The sequence below is a fragment of the Numida meleagris genome, chromosome 1, assembly GCF_002078875.1.
Source record: "Numida meleagris isolate 19003 breed g44 Domestic line chromosome 1, NumMel1.0, whole genome shotgun sequence".
Lineage (NCBI taxonomy): Eukaryota > Metazoa > Chordata > Aves > Galliformes > Numididae > Numida > Numida meleagris.
Window position 1 is genome coordinate 150,643,880 of NC_034409.1, and position 17,468 is coordinate 150,661,347.

Sequence of the window (17,468 nt, forward strand, 5' to 3'; positions counted from 1 at the left end):
CACTTTCCTTTCCTTCACTTTCCTTCACTTTCCTTCACTCTCTTTCCTTTCTTCTTTTTGCTGACTCATATCTTTGTTACTGCAAGAACAGATTTTTTTCCCTTCTGTACTTGAAAAGTTGCTCAACTCTCAGTGAATAATTAGTGTTTCCAAAGGACTGAACTTAAATTTAACTACACTGATTCCATTTGATTGAATGAGAAGTGTGCAGCTTAATCCTATGCAACCTTTTTAACATTAAGAACATGTTTTTTACCCAGTCAGCATTTCAGTGAAGTAGATTTTGGAACAACTTTGTGACAATCTCTGTAAATCCTAGCAACCAGTTCTTAGTTAAGCAGATGCTTTCTCAATAGGTTCTTTGAATCTTCCATAAAACTTTTATGTTCCTCTTCCATGGGTTTTCATATTTTTAAAGTTGAGAAATACTGCTACGCATTTCTCACCTGCTTAGCATTCATTTCTGTTTCATAATCCCTTTACAAACAACAGATTTATTGATTATAAAACCTCCTGCAAGGCATTCTTGCCAGTGTGGGTCTTTTTTATGAAAACAGAAGAAAAAAACCTGAAAAATGGTGACTTGGAAATGAGCCACCTTTTATTTTAAGTTTTTTTTTGCAGTCAACTTGTTACCCAAGCAACCTAGGTTCTTGTTTTCTGGCAGAAGACAGATTTCTTTGGTTCCATCATGATGCAAAGCTGAAAGAAAGAACAGAAAGACAAGCAATGAAAATTCACTATTTCATTATTTAAATATGTGAATTGCCACAAGCTGCAGCCAAGCCATGGGTCTTATCCACAGTGTCCTTCAACACTTATTCAATCCCTTCAGTGCTTCAGAACTTCATTTCCATTAATTAAATAATTACACCAAACTCTGTGTAAAGAAAGCATTCAGATGAATTCAGGCATTCCAAAATAGTCATTCAGTAAAGCTGAAGCTTATATTATTATGCCCTGAATTGACAAAGATTTTGTTTATTTCCCCTACCAGAGATTAACTCCCCACATTCCTCCCCCTCACCAAAAAGGAACAAAAAATTTGTATTTCACATAGGTAATCAATGAAAGTTAGTTCCCACAATCTTAGTTTTTTACTTAATATTATGAGAATAACTTTATCATCTAGAAGAGCTAATACACATTAAAGAATAATTTCTACAAAGTCGCTTGATTAAAGTCCTTGTGTAGCAGGTAAATTAGAAACAGAGGATATCAGACAGCGGAGATGACAATAGCATAACTTACAAAAACAAAAACTGGATGGTTTATATATTCACTTGCAGCCACCAGCCACCATAAACACAAAGTGGGGGGAGGAATTGATATATGCCTATGGGAGAAAGTTCATTTTGTTTACCGCAGAATTTCTTTTCACGAACCCGATTTTGCTGCTATATATGTCCACGAGCAAATAGAGGTTTTGAGAGAAGTGGAGGGCTGAAAAACCTAAAATAAGATCATGTGTTATATTTATAGACAGTTCTCAGGTGCCTAGGGAATTCAGGAGTGACATATACTCTGAGAACAGCTGTAGTACCATATATGAACACCATTCTCTGGAGTTCACTATTCTTACACCTTTAGCTGTCATACGAATTGCAAGCATTTCTGTACTGTTTTATGTGAAATATACCAAGTTTTTTGCCAGAGTTATATTCTTCATCTGGAGAAGTTTCGGCTTTCATCTCTGTGAGGTTACTGTCAGCAACATTTGGAGGAACTTGGAGCAAAGAGCACAGGCAAGACATAAAGGAAAGTGATATTAATTATCTTCTATTAATGTCTCTTCTATAAGAGACATAACGAGAGACAACTATCATGAAGATCATGAGACATTTACAAACTCTGTACTAAGAGAAAACAGGAGGGCTGGACTTGTGATTGAGTGAGTTGATTTCAGTACAAGATAAAAATCTCACACTTTTTATCTAAATAAAATACAGTAAAAGATATCTAGAAATGCTACAAGTATAATGAGGATAGGTTTCAGAATTGATGGATGATTTTCATTCTTTCTGTCTTTGAGAGCCTCACTATGCTACTGGATCACATGGCAACTTAAAGTAAGGAAAAAAATACAATGGAAAAACCACCACCAAAATGCAATAGAAGGGTGGACAAATTTAGAAACATAATTTATGAATGCAGAATATTTCTATTTTCCACCTACTAGTGCAGTCACTACACAATCCTTTCAAACAAAAGCTAAATCTTTAAAATATCTGATTTGTCTGCTATGGAACTAAATAAACCAAGTGTCTTATATTCCCATAATCACACAGTAATCTTTCATGTTGGCAGGGTAAAAATGCCTCCAAAACAAATGGTCTCAGAGGTAACAGAATCATCAAGTCTCTTGGTGAAAAGGATATGTGCGTATGTTCACAACTCATTTTATTCTATCATATACTGGTATTTTATTAGTAGAGTGTGTATATGCATAGCATATCTTTCAGAAAAAAATAGTAGCTGAGATCAGAGATATTTAGATATATTTCAACCAGAGATATTTAGATACTGTTAGATAACTATTTAGATACTGAGCTAGAGGTATCTAGAGACTTAGGTAACATTTTGTTGTTCAAATCAGATAAATACTAGAACTTTCTAGCCTTCTAACTTATTAAGACTTTAAAGTGCGGCTTCTGGAATTTAATTTTAAATTCAATGAAAACAAACTGGAAGTGTAGAACTCCAGTTGTTTTAAAAAGGATTGCATTTTAGGATCTACATTAGAGAATGGGCATGAGTTTAAAATGTTTCCATGGTCTGTGCTTAGTATTTTGTTAGTTTTTTTATAGCTTGCTGATGTTTTAAACTTCGTTTAATAACTTTTATGAGATCTGTAATTTAAATACATACTTTAATCTTCAAATACAAAATACACATTTCAGGTCTGTAAATTTACCTCAAAGAACTGGATTGAAAGAGAGTATGTTAGGGACCCATAGATCCTTCATTTAGGTGTCCATCTTGCTTCAAAAGTGCTTTTGTATAACTAATGCAGTTGAGCATTCAAAAAGTGTTCAACTTCTCCCAAAATTCTTTCCTTTGTGAAAGTTCTCAAAGAAATAAATCTTATAAACAGTTACAGTTTGATGTGATTTTTGATAAATTGTTCAAAAACAATAATAGAAATTATCACTTTCCACAAAATAAGATTACTAGTATATTCATCAAGTATTTTTACTAGGCATTTACTTTTCAGCATATTTATTGATGTTCTAGTGGAGAGTGTACTTCAGAAAGACAGAACAATTAAGTCCCAAGCTGTCTGAAAGAGTTTGTGATGACATTCATCACTGAAGTCACCTGGAAAAAAGTGACTATAAATTATATAAATTTTGACATTCATTTGCTCTAAACTAGCCACTATTGCTTGAAAAAAAAATCTTAGAGACACTTAGTAGAATATGACTTCTCAGACTGAAGAAGAAGTGACAGGAAAATAAATGATTGGTGTAAGTAGTGCAAATTGGAGGAGAGAGAGAACAGTTATTCACTATTTTAAATGGTTTAAAAAAAGAAAAAAAGAAAAAGAAGAAGGAGGAGGAGGAGGAGGGGACAGGGATTGAATCACCAGTGCTGAACAAAATATGGAGCAATTTCATACGACGAATAGTCTGTGGGACTATTATAAGATGTTCTAGAAACTAAAATTAGGAGTTTGAAAAAGAGTTTAATAACTCATAGAGGATAGATCCATCAATGGCTAGTACACCATGGTCTGAATACAACTCATGATCAGGAAGATCCTAGGAAATTGATTGCCAGAAGCTAAGTTGAAACTGACCTTATAAATATTCTGTTACATTTTTTCCCTTTTCCCTCAAAACTGATAGGAAAAACAACCTGTGAGGAAAAAAAAAAAAAAGTGGATCTTCAGTCCCATCCATTACATGCTTTTTGTTTCAGCTGATGTGATTTCCCTTCCCTTCCCTTCCCTTCCCTTCCTTTTCAGCTGATGTGTAGGCATGTTATTACTGTTCAGATCCTTCACATAATTTCATTTCCAGTAGTATTTCCCAGAGAACCTGTAATCCCAGTACTCTCCATCTTCAATTTGATTTACACTAAAACTGAAAATCTCGCTTACATATCTGGCAAAATATAAAAAACTATTTTTATTTTTGTAGGTAATGCATTATGTACTTTTAATTTAATTTCTAAGCATTGATTTAATGAAACCACCAAAACCTTGTTCACTACTACTGCTCTTTGCCTCCTAGTATACACATGAAGTGTTTCGCTGGATAATGTTGTTTCTTACTCAGTAGTCTTGTGCAGAGTTATTCTTCTCTTTAAAACAGCCTTCCTTCCAGGGTTAGATGCATTTGAAAAATGAATAGATTGATCCAGTGAGACAATTATTGCTGATACACACTCAGCAGAAATCAGAGATCTTGTATATGTGTTTTACTGTTTTGCATTTGCTGTGGAAAAAGTAGGTGTGATTGTGAGATCTATTAACAAAGAATGCCTCATAAAGATAAAATATTAATGCCATAAAAACTGGAAGGACATCACTGTGTAAAACCTCATTTACCTATCTAAAGGAAGATGATTTCAGACCACAAAAGATTCAAAGAAGACTACAGGGAGTGATTAGTGAAGCCTGTTTTCCAAGAAGAACAAAAAAACCTGTTTAACATAACCTGCACTTACTCTTCCTTTCAGTATAACTTACTGTGCAATTTAATGTCAGTCACAAAATCTACCCCTTCTTTGAAGCAAGTAGAGGGAAGTTGAACATAAAATAGGATTGAAAGAGTGGATGATAAGATAGAGCACTAGGAAAAAATAAGTAGATGAGAGGGTGAGGAAATTCCTACGATAACCTCTGTCACAGATGGGGAGTAGAGTGGGAGCATAAATATGAACGTAAGAGAGAAGTTGCAAATTTTGTTCCTTCTGTAAAGGAGATAACTGATCCTAATGCCAAGGAAAAGTTTTATCTTCACTTTCTCTTTTTCATGGGGACTGTTTCATGCTGCTTGTTCATTATGTCCTACACAGTAATTTCTGTTAGCATGGAGGAAAAGATGGATTTTCTATGTGTTTTGCAGTTACATCCTGAAGTAAAGGCTAACTGTGCTAGCTTCATGTTCTGCTACACAAATTAGTATTGAAAAAGGTGACAGTATTTACACAGAGATTCTCAACAATCAAGTATGATTACTGTGGCAGTTTATAGCTCTCTAACACCAATTTTCTCAACTCAGATACTTTAAAAGGTGTTCCCTTCAAGTATAAGCTTCCTCTGTAACTGAGGGAAAGAAATGGACAATCTATGGTTAGGCCAACCTTAGATGAAAGCAGGTTACTCTGTGCCCTATATTCGGTTCATCTGAATACTTCATCTGAAGGCTTAAGAAAACAATGTAGGACGTTCTGGCTCTCCAAATATTTCTAAAATGTAGTCACCCTAATAAATAAATAAATAAATAAATAAATAAATAAATAAATAAATAAATAAATAAATGTTAGAAATATCAGAATTTATAAATATGGGTTGCAATTTCATCTTTCTTTGCAGATAGCAATGAACGTAAATTGACTTATTTTCACTAGTGAACATCCATGGGTAGAAATTAATTGTTAAATAAACTATCTATGTATCAGTTCACATCTCAGTGTTTAAGAATACTGATCTTTCAAGACTGGAAGCATATTCATGTCCAGGACAGTTATACAGCTATATATTATACAGTTGATCATCAATATCATTGATGTACTTTGCTTTCAAGTTATAAGTAACAAAAATTCAAAAGATGTGATTAGAAAGGTTTTATGAAAATTCTTAGCACCTTTAGAATTTGTGACTTTATAAGTATTTTTACAATGGAAAAATGTGAGAAAATCTTTCTAAGTGAAAGACAGTGAAAAATTGCATAAATATTTCTGTACCTTAAAAGCACTTTGTTTGAATTTTAAAAATTACTTAGGCCTTTTTTGTCTATGAAAAGCCAGCATTTGCAGAGCCTGATAGATTTCCTATTTCTTGACGTCTTAAGAAAATATTATGCAGTATAAATGCCTTATTCTGTATATTATTTATTGATTAGGTACATTTACTTCCTTTGAATACTTACTAAACAGAACTGTTGTTTTCTGAATTGATTTTGCTGTCTCAGCCACATTGAAGCATAGACGCTTTTTTGGCTTCCATCTGAATGAACAATTTCCTAGTTAGACACACTGGATTTGGAGTTGGGTCAATAAAAGCTTTACTGTGCCCTTTCTCTTTCCTCACACAACTCACAAAAGAGAACTAAATTCCATTCATCCTTTCACTGGCCACTGTGGAATCTTTAGCAATGCGATTTTGGCTGGGATGAGGAAACATGGCAAGAAATTGGAAGAAACACAAATGAGAATTCTTTATTTCCCATGCTCACTGCCCTGAAGATCTGTTGCCACTGGGGATGCATGTGAATTTCCTGCATTTTAACTATTTGTCTCTGCCACTGAATTGCTTTGGAAGTATAACACATTAGATATCAAAAGAAGATTTAGCTTAATCCTGCTGAATCTGATGTGGTTAACTAAGTTATTTGCAAAAGGACCATTTTGAGTGGTTCTTGGCAATTGAACATAAAGGTTCATTGAATAGGTCTCATGTGAGGAGTACTTTTTCACTTCTGAGTAGCACAAACTTTACCATAGATTAATAAAGTGCTTTTACTCTAGTTTTTGTGGACAGATGCAAATATCTCTTCAGATATTCTGGTGTACTGAATAGTTGTTTGCAACAATGCAGTTACAGCATTAAACTTATGTTGTTGTTGCTGTTTGCTTGCTTTTTAATCCTACATACTGCTCTTATAGGTAACCCTTTCAGAGTAAATACTGCTATGATAAGAAAATATCATCAATTTAAACTGTAGACATTCTCAAGATAATTTCTGGTTTCTTCAATTTCGTGTTTCTCCAAAAGCTTCAGTACGTATTACCAGCTGTACTCTCCCAGTCTTTAAGAATTTTTCCTTCCCTTGTTTCCTTCCCTTATTTCTACATTGATATCCAATGTGCATAAGTAGGAAACATTAAAAAAAAAGAGTTCCTAGCATATAAATTGTTTTCCTATAAGCTTAAGCATGGTCATACTTTCTCCTCAAGGCTTTACATATGCACATGTGAGACAAGCAGATCCTCATGGGCATGCCAAACAACATATTTAGGCATAGACTCAGGATCCATCTAAGGCCAGATGGTTGTGTCCATATGTGACACAGTAAAGTCACCCAGTGATACTACTGGTAGGAAATAGCATGGTGAAAAACAAACAGCTTTTCCTGAGCTCTGACACTACTTCAGGAAAGCAAAGTTTTCTACAGACTTGTATATTCTTTCTGTGCAGAGTTACACTCAAGAACAGCGTACCCAGCAGTGCATCTGAATTATTCTGACCTACAACTCCTGAGTGGCCAACTGCCTATTCAAAGCAAGGTTGAGCAGAGACATTCTAGTTGTGCTCTGTGTCCACAGAAAGACCTGGAACTTCCACAGAAGAAAAGTAATTTGGAAGGGGCCTCTGGAGATATCTAGTCCAACCCCTTGATAAAGCAGGATCCTTAGAGTATGTTTGCACACAAAAGCATCCAGGCAGGTTTTAAATATCTCCACATCCTCTCCGGACAGCCTGTTCCAGTGTTCTGTGTGGGCCTGGTAGTGCTGTTTTTTTTTCCATCAAATATCAGGGTGGTTGAAGTCTCTCATGAGAACCAGTGCCTGTGATACTGAGGCTACTTTCAGCTGTCTGTGGAAGACCTCATCAACTTCCTCTTCCTGATCAGGTGGCCTGTAGTAAACACGCACAATGGTGTCACCCCTATTAGCCTGCCCTTTAATACTCACACATAAGCTCTCCACTCATTCATCATTCATCTCTAAGCAGAGCTCAATACATTCATGTTGTTCTCTCACACAAAGAGCAACTCCACCACCTCACCTTGCTGGTCTGCTTTTCCTAAAAAGGACATAGCTATCCATGACAGCGTTCCAGTCATGTGAGCTGTCTCACCATGTCTCCGTGATTGCAATGAGATCACAGCCCTGTGACCACACAGAAATCTCCAGTTGTTCCTGTTTATTCCCCATGCTATGTGTGTTGGTACACAGGCACTTTAGAGAAGAAAAAGGACCAGAGGATGCAGGTTTCCCTAGAGGGGTGCAAGAGGATTGCCCATAGCTATACACACCCTAAGGTGGCTGCCCTTCTCTTGTCATGGGATCCAGCTCAGGTATCATTTGCAGAATTGACAAAAAAATGAAAAGAATCAATAATTTTTGGATTATGTCCCTAAAAATGTAAAACACATGCTTCGAAATTTACCAAAAGATGCTATAAGTGAATATGCAGCCAGTTTATTCACTGAAAAACTGTATCTGTTTACAACATCCCAGCTTACATCTGTAGTCCCCTAATTAGTAAAGACATGAGTCATTTTGAACATTTTCTTTCAGCACCTTTGATATGAACTTTCTTGCAGTGGCATTTTCAACCCCATTTGACAGAACACAAAGTGCTGTCTGCCTCACAGGAGCTCTGTTGACTGAAGGCTACTTGATATGTAATTTTTAATAGTCTCAGGCTTGATTTCATTTCTTTTACGTATTTTTTGATGATATAAAGACTCAACAAAATAGTTTAGAAACAGTTTAGAAAAGTACAAAGCAGTTCAAGAAAGATCCTTGTTAAGTATTTGTTCCAAATAAACAAGATTAGAATTCAATAAAGACCTAATTAGCACTATTAGAGATACAGATTAATATGTTGTTGGTATCCCATATATAGAATGAAGACCATATTCCAGAATAAATAAATAAAGCATGGTGTAATGTAAATATTTTTTATATAACAAAACCACAAAAAAAAAAATCTTAGAGTGCATGACCAGGATGTAATGAGATTCTAATACAACTGAACAAAGAATAATTATCGTGAATTGTGATGATGAGCAGATCATGTTAAATTAGGCTGCAAAAGTATCAAAAGCAAAATTATTGTTAAGAAAATGTATTTTAATAACTGAAAAGAACAAAGAAAATCTGTGAAAGGCTAGTGGATTCAGAAAGTTTAAAATAAGAAGATTGGAACTACTTTAAATCACAGAGGCAAAATCTGATATGTGTATTACAAGTAAAAGAGAAATGACCGAAAAGACCCAGGGCCTAACTAAATAACTAATTACTTCATGCTGCGAATTGCATACTGCTCAGTTAAGGAGAAAATAAACTCCTCCGTGTGATGTTTCATAGCAGTTGTTGAGATGTGGGTAAATACTATACTACTCATATGAGAAATCCATTTACCCATTTTTGACCTTGATCATGTCAGTGCAAAAAAGGATTTACAGATGTAAGCTGGGAGTCTATGAGCTGTGGCATGAATAGACTGACTGAACAGAAAGTTATGTCTTGAAGGTCAGAACACATCAGAGAAAAGTGAGACCTGCCAACTCTCAAGCTGAGGTGGACCTTGAAAAGGAAATTGAAATAAATAGTAAAAGATTTTTACTCACAAAAAGAATAAAAAAAAGGGGGGGAGCAAATAAAGAGGTACTGGTGTGGTAAATGTAGGGGCAAAGACTAAACATCGTTTAGATATGGCCAAGACAGACCCTTTGACATATATCCTTTTGAAATTCATATGGATTTTTTTAGGGGGTTGGGGTTTTTTTTGTTTGGTTGTGGGATTTTTTTATTTTTATTTTTTCTGATGATGGGAGCAAATGTGGAGTTTTACCAAAGATGATGTTGACCTCTTTAGTAGAAATGCTAAGAAAAAAAAAAAAAACTAAAAACCAGGTGTTTGGCTGAGAGGAAAAAAAAGTCTTCCCCAGTGACACATTTTAAATGAAAATTGTCTCCAAAGCATTAAGGTAGAGAAAGAGAACTTGATTTTATCTTAACCTATATAAAATAATTCAAGAATCAAAGGAGAGGAAAAAGGAACAAGGCTGGAAGTGTAATCCTTATAAAATAACAAAGTTTCTATGTTTTCCTTTAAACTACTATATTATTCATATATCTGTTCTCCTGAATATTTGCAGCTGGTTTTAGGATGGAACACAGAGAAACAGACAGATATATATATATAAAAACTGTTCCATGTCCAGCAGTGCCATCTTCAGAGACATAAAATGTCCAATTCCAAGCAAAACACTTTTTATTATCAATGTAAGTAAAAATGCACCTCTATAAAAAAAAAAAAAAAATTCTACATGTAGCTATCTAAATAGGTCAGATGATCTACTCTTTGAACACATTCATTTCTCTCTATAATGTGAACCTAGTCTACCTTGCTAAGATTTGTGGACCAAACTTCTACTGGCCTAAAATCAGAACAGATTAAATTCATGTAACAAAATATACCACTGAATTAGAGGAATTGATTTCTTCTCAGATTCTAAATGTGCTGACAAAACAGATGGAAGAAGCAGAAAAAGACCAGCTTATTAACCAGGCACAAAGAGAAGTCAAAATCTTTAGAGAAAACGCTGGTAGAAATGATGTCAAGCAATCATCTAGCCCCTTCCTCCTTGTCTCAAAGCAGAGTCTGGACCATCTGAAATAATAATCGATAATCAATTAATTAACTGATTTCTATTTCTGTTAAATTCCAGATGTGTCAATGCATAAATAAAGCTCTTTCCTTATGCTGTTGTAATGTCTCTGATTACACCTCTCTTAGCTTTGCAGCGCACAGTATCTAAAAAATATATATTTTTCTTAGGATATTGTTTGAGCCACATCATATAATACATTGGAAACTGAAAGCAGATATATTCCTCAAGACAGCCCACCTGAGGCAGTTACAAACAAGACTGAATCAAGCTGGATTGTTCCCACTGCTCTTTCCTGAAAGTGTTTTCTTGATGCATTTCTCTTAGACTCCTCCAGACATTCAGATTAAATATGCCCAAGCATATTTATCACATTATATCAGATAGTTTAAACTAAAATCAACGTCAAAATAAAGAAAGAAAGACAATCATGTTGTGGAGCCCTGAGGCTGCTTCACTAGCTGCCATGTTGTGTTGCCATAGTGTATCTGCTCTGTAGAGCAGAGCCTTAAACAGAGTAGTATAAGGAGTTTGTACCAATTTGGAGCCAGGAGTCATTCCCTGAGTTGGATACATTTAGGAGTATAGAAAGAACTTATGTCTCCCTTACACAGCTGCAAAGAGAAATAACTGGAACATTAAACAAAAAGATCTGAGCAGAATTAGTAAGGGTGTCCATTTGAAATGCAGACAAGGGGAAAGATCTTTGTAATTCCTAACTTTGATTCACATTTATCTCTTTCACAGGTCATTGGAGAACAAGGAGGTTGGTTCACTTAATCTGTATTTTATATTCTACTTGTTGGCAACTTCCTGGTCTTTTTGGTAGTGTTTCTACTTCTTACATTTCATCTCTCCTCATCCTATGCCCTCCCCACTCCATATCATCATTCATTTTTTCTAATTTAAGCTGAATGAAAAGCAAGACTTCGAGAATTTCTGATGCAGTCTGCTACTCTAGAGAAGTTGAGCAGTAAATTATAAGAAAAAAATTTCCTTGCTAGTGCTTCATTCCTTATATAGACTTATATAGACATTCCTTATATAGACTTATATAGAATTGTTTGAGTTGGAAGAGACTTTTAAAGATCATTTAGTCCAACTTTCCTGCAGTGAACAGGGGCAAGGATTAAAACAGTCCTGACTCACTTAGCAAAGATAATTCCATTTATATTTAGACATCTAATTCATTATATTATTATAATGATCTGATTAAATGCTTTAAATGCTTTATGTAACAACAGCTGGTGTTCAAATATACTTAAAAATATAGAACAAGAAGCTAAAATAAAAATTATTTGGCCTGATTCTTCTATTACATCAGTGTATGTTAGGACCAATTCCATGGAGGCAGTACAATTACAGTGAAACAAAATCAGTAAAATGCAAACTTTAGAGTCAAGTTCCTTACGTTTTAAAGAGTATAACTTTATGTCTTACATGAGTTTTGTATGTTGCTGTGCAATCATTAAGCATTGTGTCTTGCTACTTTGAAATAACCACATATTAAACTTCTACAAACTCCTGTCTACTTTTCAGTCAGTGCAGGCACTCTATTCTTTCAAAGATTTTTGAAAGCCTCTATCAATTAGACTGCATATTCTCATTTCCATTTTGAGCTTTTACTTTCTTACAAATGTGGACTCTCGTGCCAATACTGTACAGTTTTTCCATGCCTTACATTGAAATCGAGATGTTCAGAATGAATGGTAAGCATTCAAGCTCAAGAAAATAAAATGATTGCCTTCATTATGCAGCATCTTGTTTGTCTTCAGCAATTCAGAATTGAAATCTAAATGAGAGCTCAACACTATTGGAGCTAGACTTTTTCATTAAGCCAATTTCTGTGAATCTCAAGAGTAAGACAAACATTTTAGGAGAAAAAAAAATCTTGAATAAAAGATTTGGCTATTTTTAATGGTCATTATCTTTGAGAGATGAAATTATTTTTCCAAGACCAAGTAATATCAAAGACATTTTCCTTCAAACACTGTATCTTCCTCTTACAAATGCAATACGTGTACAGTCGAAAATGCTCAACATTGAAAGAGAAAGTCATATGAATTCCTTTCCTTTCAAAACTCAAGTTCTTCTTAATTAATATATGTCTCATTAATACATTCTTTTATAACTTAATATTCCATTTTAGACACTGATACTGTAGCTGCTGACCCCTATTACTTTTTGCTGTCAGTAATATTCCATCAACAAATATGATCTTCTCTTAATATTTAGGCTCAAAGTCAAACTCTCACTGATAACAGTAATCATCTTTTTCTTGATAGAATTAAAGAGAACAGGAAAATATAGCTAGAGGTATTCAGGATTACTTTTTACCATTAACTAAAAATATATGAAATAATGAAGGGAAAAAATACAAAAAAAAAAAAAAGAGTTCTTTTTAAAAAGTTATTTTTAAAGGTTCAGTAAGGATACTTCCATTGGTTACCAAAATACAGTTAGAATGAGATTTTAATGACATATGAAGAAGAATTCCCTTCTACAGCTCCCTTAAATAAATAAACATATACATATATTTGTATATGTATATTTATTTATATCTCTATTTTTATCTACATTCATGGATAACTCTGTCATGGACAAGACATAAAATATAATTTGATTATATGTCCTGGCTCCAGCTGGGAGAATTTTCTCTGTAATGGCTAGTATGATGCCATGTTCTAGAATTAGGATGAGAATAATGTTGATAACACACCAATGTTTTAGTTTTTTTCTGAGTAGTGCTTACATTAAGTCAAGGACTTTTCAGCTTCTTTCATTACTCTGCCAGCAAGGGGCGGAGGGTGCACAAGGAGCTGTGAGGTGACAGAACCAGGACAGCTAACCCAAACTGGCCAAAGGGATATCCTGTACCATATGACATAGTGCTGAAAAATAAACTGGAAGGAGTTGGCAAAGGGAGCTGCTACTGCTCAGGAACTGAATGCGCATCAGTCAGTGGGTAGTAAGCAACTGCACTGTGCAACATTTCTTTTATATATAAATATATCTATATACATATATAGCATAAAACTCATATGTATATCTATTATTTTATCTTTCTTTTCTGTCTTATTAAATTTTCTTTATCTCATGAATTTTAACTTTTTTCTGATTTTCTCCCTTGTCATACTGAGGTCAGTAAATGGCATGTGGTGCTTGCCTGCCTTCCAGGTTGAACCACAACTATGGCATTTGCTTCAATAATTTCCGGTGTATTTATTTTGTGCAGCTGGAACAAAGCTTTCATTGACCATTTGGATATCAATGACACCTTATGGTAGGACGCAGCTCACAGACTAAGAAGTCTAATTTTAGATTGTTTGCTTAATGTCAGGTGAAATTATCCATATCATCCAAGATATCCTTATGTCTTGGCATAAGATATGACACAGGAAATGTCAAACATATAGATAAGAATAATCAGACTAGTAAATCTAGTTAGTAAATTCTAGGAAGTCTAGAAGATGCACTGTTTTCTAGGCTACATTGATGTTTAATTTATGGCTTTGCTGATTAGTTCTCAACTGACAACAAAGAGAGCTTAGACTTACTGAAATATAGATGTCCTCAATCACAGGCTGACTCTCATCTCTAGAATAGGATCCAACTGTCAAAGCACAAGCACCTACTTACGTTCTGCTATCTATTCATTTGCCTGACTTCAGTTGCCAGGAAATGTAAGTCTACTGCTAATTTTTATCCCATGACATCTTACATGCCACTTAACATTTGTGTTTAGGTAACTGGATCCTGTCCTTAGTTAATTTTATTTTGATTTTTTTTTTAATTCTTCTTCTAATATTTTAAATAATTATTGTTTATATAAAACTGTAAGTAAGAGAAAAAAAGCATTTTAACTGTGCTGGAATCTCTGCTACAGCTTTTAGAAGTTCACAAGCAAAGGTAAGAAATATGAAGGCTGAGACTTGCCTTACTTAACTTACATCCCTTCACTCTAAAAATGTGTGTCTGAACTCTATGTAAGTTGTTGTACAATAACTCTATATTTTATTTACAATCAATGCAGGAAAACAGATGCTCCACTGAATGATTCACCTGACTGATATCTGTGTATTTTTGGATGACATCAATCATTTTCCTAAAATGTATGTCTTCACTGACTGAACGCTTTCTACATCTTTCCACAGATAACGTGAAGATGATTACATTTGGCTTGATGAATCCCTCATGAGTTTGATGGTCACTAAAAAAAATTCTACTGCCTTCCACAGTAATCAGGCTTTTAGGAAGAGGAATAGTCTTAAGAGGTGGTCAAGACTAAGTAGAAGAAAATGTTCATTTGTCATGATAAGAAAGAACATATATTAAAAAAAAATCAAAAACCCTCAAAATCTTTCCCTAAATAAAATAAAATAAAATGATAACATTTCTGGTAAGTTTTTCTCAATGCCCTACAGTTATGGATTACAAAATCCCACTCCTTGTCAGCTGGCCATATCCGTAGGTCACTCTGAAAGTAATGTCTCGTATTTATTTCCTAGGAAACTACAAAAGATGCAAAGAGCACAGTAACACTGTTTTATAGAACACATTCTCAATGACAAAACATTATTTTTCAACATAGTCACCACCATTAGCTATACATTTTTGCTGCTATGAACAAGAGCCTGCATTCCACACTTGTAAAAATCTGCACCAGCAGAGGTGACCCATTGTTTCATTGCTGCTATAACGGCATTGTTACTAGGAAAATGGTGCCCAACCACTCCATCTTTCATCAGCTCAAACAGATGAAAGTCAGAAGGCTCCAAATCCAGATTATACGAGTGTGGTAGGACAGTCCAATCAAGATTGGCAGTGTACTCCATCATCTTCAAACTGATATAGAGCCTGGTTTTATCACATTGCAAGAGGAAGGCTGGTTTTTCTCTGGCCAGACTATGGAAGTTTGAGCCTTCATCTTAGGCAGCATGACAGTGTAGAGGACAGAGTTTTGCCGGGTTCCAGGGAATCCAGAAGGATCACCCCTTTCCTGTCTCAAAAGACTGTGCGTATCACTTTACCCACTTAGCTCTGTGTCTTTAATTTTTCTTTTGATGGGGAATTCAGATGTCATCACTCCACAGACTGTTGTTTTTGCTCAGACTCATAGTAGTGAAACCATGTCCCCAGTAATGATGTGATCTAGGGATCCATCACCTTTAACCTCATAGGTCCTGACAAACTTGCAAACAGTCTTCTTTCTGTTCCTATATGAGCATTCATGGGACCCACCTGCACAAATCTTGCAATATCCCAACATTGCCACCATCGTTTCCAGTGTACTGAAGATGATATTCAGCCCAGTATACAATTCCCTGGTCATAATCCACTGATTTGTGCTGATAAGCTGATAAAGACACTCTTCATTTTGTTGCGTGACACCTGTGCATGGCCTTCTGGAATGTGGTTTGTCTTTCACATCATAGTCACCACTGCTAAAATGAAATGCACCACCCACCACCTCACTGAGCTCACATCCACTGTTTGGTCTCCTTAAACATTCACATAGCACCGATGAATGTCAATGGGTACATTTTTTTCCCACATTGAGGAATTCCGTGATGCATCTCTGCTTCATGCACACTTCCATGTCAGTTACCATTTTGTCAGACTGCACCACTGCTGCCACCTGTCACACTGACAAAATGTAATGGAATATTGGCAGGAAGGTTCAACCTCTACTGCCACGCCACCTCTGACATCGTAGGTGAACATAATGATAGGACTCATTACTTTCAGAGCAGCCCTTGTAGTTTGAAGGCAAGGACAGTGATCCTTTGCTATACACTGAAACCTTATAGGAGGGAATGGGTACATCAGTTCCAACACTGAACTCATTGATTCCAGTCATCAACCAAATAATCTACAGAACATTACTGTGGCTTCATTTCTTCTTCCCTAATGTGTGCAGCTTTGTGTATAGTTCTTTCTTACTATTGCTGCTTAATAGGCTGATCATTTTCTTTTTTCTTTTTTTTTTCCTGAAAATGAGGTAAATAAAAATGTATGATATAAATTTAACTAATGCTTCAAGCACATACAAAAATTATTCTGATGTATCTCATTATAGAGACTTTAATCTGAAAATTGTGCTACACATTTGAATTTTAACGTTCTTCACAGAGAGATTTCAGAGACTGTGTCACTGCATTTCTAGAGCAGTATTCTCCAGGAAGAATATAGATAGGACTGTCTTAGTGGAAAACATAGGATGCACAAGATAAATTACAGCAAACTGAAAATAATAGAGAACTTTAAACAAATTTTGTCATTTATACCAATGTCCTTTTTCAGTCTTTGTTCAGCAATGTAAATCTTTGCCTGTGGCAGAAGGAACTTTACTGCTTGTTGATTATTGTTGGTCTGCCTTCAAGAAAACTATCTACAGTAACATCTGTTAATGTCAGCAGGAAAGCTTTTTCAGCCATAATTGTATACAGGTAGGATACAAGTGTGTTAAATCATTACATAAATTACTTATGTCTTGCTGAATGCTCTGAAATTTTCAGGCTTCACTTGGAGATAATTTGTGAAGCAGATGTCCTACTTTTTTTTTTTTTTAAGAGCAAATATTTTTGAAATTCTCAGAAGGGTAGATTAGTTTTCAAATGCTAATAAGTTTTTTGAACTAATAAGCATTCTAATAGATTGATGTGTTGCGTATAATTACAAGGAAATGAGATTTAAAACATCACTTTGCATTACTTAAATAATTAAAGAAATTGTAGTCTGAGCTTTTTGAGTTTGATCCAGGTACCTCTGCAATTTCAGGAACTCAGTTGTAGTGAATAGCTTTAATAAATATTATCATTTTTATCCTTTCTAGACTTTTCAAATTATCTTAAAATTTACTTCAATTATATTCTTGTTAGAAATAATTCAGCA